Source organism: Euprymna scolopes, chromosome 3 (assembly GCF_053919585.1).
Source record: "Euprymna scolopes isolate OS-2025 chromosome 3, ASM5391958v1, whole genome shotgun sequence".
In the NCBI taxonomy this organism is placed as follows: Eukaryota; Metazoa; Mollusca; class Cephalopoda; order Sepiida; family Sepiolidae; genus Euprymna; species Euprymna scolopes.
In genome coordinates this window covers 15948587-15953913 of record NC_136484.1, presented here as the reverse complement: position 1 = coordinate 15953913, position 5327 = coordinate 15948587, and positions in this window count along the sequence as shown.

Sequence of the window (5327 nt, the reverse complement as noted above, 5' to 3'; positions counted from 1 at the left end):
GGACGATAATGAAGACGATAGATTGTTGTTATTATTTAAAGAGTTGAATGGTGAATGTTATTGTGTTGTTCATATTTTATGATATAATTAGGCCCCTTGCAACTTTTGTTTCTTCCACAATAGACATGTTTATGTTAGTAATTAAGTAAAGAGTATTGTACCTATTCTTGTTTTCTAACCACCCTGTAGATGAGCGATTAATTTTCGGAGATATGGGTCTGTTATTGGATGGCATACTCATGAATTGGTTGTGGATAGGTTTAGTATAAGACAATAATGTCTTTTAGGTTCGAAAAATATTTCATTATCATGTAGAAAATAAATATGGAGGAAATGGCGTGTTTATTTTTAAAAATTGTTCAACATTTATCGAGTTATTTTGCACGGGATAAGGTTACAAAGTTTGGGTCGGGTACTGGTGGTAATGGTTCCAATATATTGACAAATAGTAGGAAAAAAGACAATACATAAACTCCAGCGTAAGAACCAGAACCATATCATGTTTACATTTACTCGGAGTTGGTCAGAATATCATTTAATCTTGCAGCAAAATATAATCTTTTTATGAACCTAAGTCTGATGTGATATTACATTGATTTATGTATATTTTTGTAAGCAAATAAACATTGAAATAAACTTAAATTCTATATATTTCTTTCTGTTGAGATATCAGTTGTTGTTTTTTCAATAGAAATACGATTGATAAGATGATTCTGTATTTAAAATACAGAATTAACATGAACTTAATAAGATATAACTTGATATTGAGTACACTTGGACATCTAGGAAATGTGTATACATAGATATGACGGCTAGAATATTCATTGATCATTTAAATTTTATTTGAATAGTTTAGTAATGCATATAATATTACTTTATAATAAAAGTCACAAATATCTGTATAACATTTTCATTATTGAACTTATATTATGTGCAATATAACACCACACGTATTTATGATATGTATATATTTTTTTATGTATTTTTATCAAGCAGGATTACACACGTTGACTTACTGTATATAATCATTGATTAAACTAGTAAGATTAACGATTTACAAGCATAAAGACGCCCGGCTATGCTCAGTCGTAAAATACGATTATATATGATATTTTAATTTCGTTTATATTATCATACATTAGAGATTTCAAAAGTAAAAAAAAAGTATTTGGGCGGCATTGGCTAGAATCGAAAGTGAAAGCAAAACTGTAGCATTCAAACCACTGTACAAATAAACTGATTAAAAAATCCAATTTCAAAATAAACTTATATAAACACACACACACACACACACACACGCGCACACACACACACACACACATATATATATATATATATATATATATATATATATACATATATATGTTGTTAAACAGCACAGCATTTCCTTGTTTGACAATTTTCCGTTTTATTTTTTCCAGTTTTCGAATAATCCTTCTTGTGTTATATGTAAAATGTTTTTATATCTAAACTTTTTTATTGGACAAAAAAGAACTGTCCAATAAATTTGTATATAAATAGCCCACATAAGCCATAAACGATCTTATAGTACGATGTAATTTTAAAACACGACCTTATCATTCGACGTAATTTTAAAAACGACTTTTTATATAACCAGCCAGACGATGGCGGAAACGCCGAAAGCGCTCGCAGACTACGGAACACTTTTACACCATTTTACATATAACACAAGAAGGATTATTCGAAAACTGGAAAAATAAAACGGAAAATTGTCAAACAAGAAAATGCTGTTCTGTTTAACAACATATGTTTAATGGAGAATATGCTGCCTAAATATACACAATATATATATATATATATATATATATATATATATATATATATATATATATACATATATATATATATATATATATATTGTGGAAATTTTTACCGGAACTCGATGTGGAGGGGTGAAGCAATGCAATTCTGTGTGGCAATCGTTCAAGCAAAAGGTTTGAAAGTGATTGGTCGACATTTTATAATAGTTTTCTTTGTCCTCCAGTGGATAAAAACACCCCCATCGGCGATATGTGCGTTTGGTCATTCTGTTTAGTCCAGTTATACGTTTCGTAGTTACATTTACAAGGAAGATCTGTCGTTGAAAAGTACGAGGCAATTCGTTGCAAGTCCAGTTAACCGAGGAAATACATGTAAGGTAAGAGTTTCATTTTTTTTCCTTCTACATCGAGTTCAGGTTTATCCCGTTGAGTTGCAGAAACGCCTCCCCCTCCCACTTTAGTCGGTTAAAATCCGACAATAGATATGCATATTTTATATAATATGTATATATATATAAATATATATATATATCACATATATACGCATATATATATATATATATATATCACACATATATACGCACACTCGCATATACTCGCACATATAGATATATGTACGTATGTATGTATCTATCTATCTATCTCTCTCTCTCTCTCTATATATATATATATATATATATATATATATAGAGAGAGAGAGAGAGATGCATATATCTATATATGCGAGTATATGCGGGTGTGCGTAAATATTTGTGTACATATAGTTACATGAATTTCTTTATCTGTAACATATATAGATAAATATTATATCTATTACAACCACATGTTTGTTTTTTGCTATTTCCTGCAACAATGCCGAAATATTAGTTGAACTTATTCGCAATATAAATAATTAGTTGTGTGTACAACTATTGTTGTTTTGCGGTTGTATATCTATTTTCTAAGGTTTTACTTACAGGTGTATTATTTTACCTTTCGCATTATTACCACTTTGTTAAATTGTTTCGCATTAAAATGTCTATCACTCATTTGATCACACGAATAAATTTATTTTTCTCCCACAACAAATTACGTGAATGATTTTTTAATAAAATATGTAAAAGTCATGGCTTAATCATCATTATCTACCATAGTGTTATTCGTGTTCTAAAAAGGAGAAAAAATGTTAATTCATTCGATATCAGTATTTTAAGATATCATGACGCTGAACATTTTCTTCCTTTTTTCTCTCATTATAACAGGAAGGTTATGGAAATGTTTCCGGCATTCCCCCTTTCTAATACGGCTTACACATATTTGACCGGTGGCATATTTTGTATTGGATATTTTTTACATATGTTAAACTTTTTTTTCAAACAGCAGCCCTAAGAAGGTAACGTCATGTTTTGTGCTCCTATTTCTTACTATGGTCTTTTTTTCCTTTTCACATTTCGATAAAGGAATTCTTCGCTTCGTTTATATCATGTTGTTTACATCATGAAAAATTTCTGTTTCAAGAAGTAAAGGGTTACAAGCGCACAAGCCTTATAAAGTTATATGGCTTGTGATAATCATGTTAATGGTTGTTATCACATGCCGATAAATATTGTATTTTTACAAAGGCATCACCAATTATCAAGGCCAAGAGACCATTCGAGGATAATAGTTAAAGAGTGTACCGTAGAAAAGTGGACAATAAACTAATCGTTGGTAATGGAAATTCGGTAAATTTGTTTACTTATAATGAACGGCTCATCAAAAATTTGTTCAGGTTAGACTTGAAGACAACCATATTGTAGTCAACTGGAAAGCAGGAAAACGGAAGACAATTCCATAGGCGTGCAGTTCTTAAAAAGAATCTTTGCTCATGGAATATATGTTAAGGTTAAGGCACAGATAAAGAGTAGGGGAAATTATTGATAGTGTTTTCTGCTAGACGCGTGTTTCTTGAAAAAGTGTGGCAATGGAGGGGGACCATATATTGAAGCTCACTCGAGCACTTGCTATGAAAATAACAATAAAGCAGAAATAAACTCGCAACATCTCTTCTGTGAGAAAGAGGTTGCATTGAAGAGAAAAGGACATCCCCTACGAGGCTTCGAAGTCTATTTTGAACTCTATTAAGGCAGGATAAGTGGCAACAGTACCTCATCCTTTTACGTACATGGCTCTTATATAGATAGAGAATTGCATCAGCAGTGAGATATCTATCTCTCTCTCTCTCTCTCTCTCTCTCTCTCTCTATATATATATATATATATATATATATATATATATATATATATATATATGTATATATGAGAAGGAATTTAATGTGTGTGTTCCATTTCAGATCAAGAGTAAATGTCAATCCCAGAAGCTTGTCAAAACATGAGGCCTCTCCAAGACGAGAGTCATTCATTTCAATTGATGTCAGATGTGGATCAGAGTGTTGATGATGTAAAGATAAAAGCTTGGTTGTAAATTAATTAAAAGTAACAAGCCACCTCTATCCCCATTGTACCACTTGCTCAAGATCAGAGGAAAGAGAATCGGAGAGAACTTGGTCGTTTACGGTCTTAGATGTGCTACCATGGATAGTAGTGTCATCAGCATAAATGTCAACGAATGATGTAAGGATGTGAATTGGCAGATCATTAATGTAGATCAAGAAGAGAGTTGGGGCCAGGATGGCCCCCTAAGGGACTCCAGCATTAATACTGTGAGCTTCTGATTTCTGCCTATCAACTTTTATGAATCTATCAGAGAGAAATGGTTTAATAATTGAGAAGACATTTCCAGCTATACCGTAGCTGGAGATTTTGTTAAGTAAACCTTTATGGCACACTCTATCTAAGACCTTTGATATGTCAAGAGCAATTATTCTAGAAAAGTAGCCTTCGTCGATATATTCGCTAATCGTACGAGATATAACTCTAAATTCATCTGCTGTAGATCTAGCAGAACGGAAACTATATTGCGTGTCACTAAGAAGGTTATTTTTTGCTGAGATGGTTGCTTACTTCTCTATTTAACACAGATTCCAGCATTTTACTCATGACGCACAGGAGACTTATTGACCTGTACTGAGAGGGAGATAAGCTATACCCTGAATTCGTAAATACAGAACATATTGATGGGATTTTCCAGAGTGATGGGAAGCAATTGTCCTTGTTTATTACGATATAGTCTTAACGTCGTCGATAAATTTTAATAAATACATTTACTTTCAAAACTTAATAAAACCACTATTTCTACAATTAATGAAATATAGTTTGTACATTTTTTACTGTCTTTCATACATTTATCTCTCTCCCTCTCTCTCTCTCTCTCTCTCTATATATATATATATATATACATATATATATATATATATATATAGTTATAATTTATATATATATTATCGATCTTACTATGAAGAGATTAAAAATGTAAAGCTGTATTGAATATTTTCATAACGCATTATTGTGTTCTTTGATGTCTTTATACATATATATATATGTATATATGTATATATATATATATATATATATATATATATATATATATATAAAATATTTCACATTTCCAACAATAATAAATACGGGA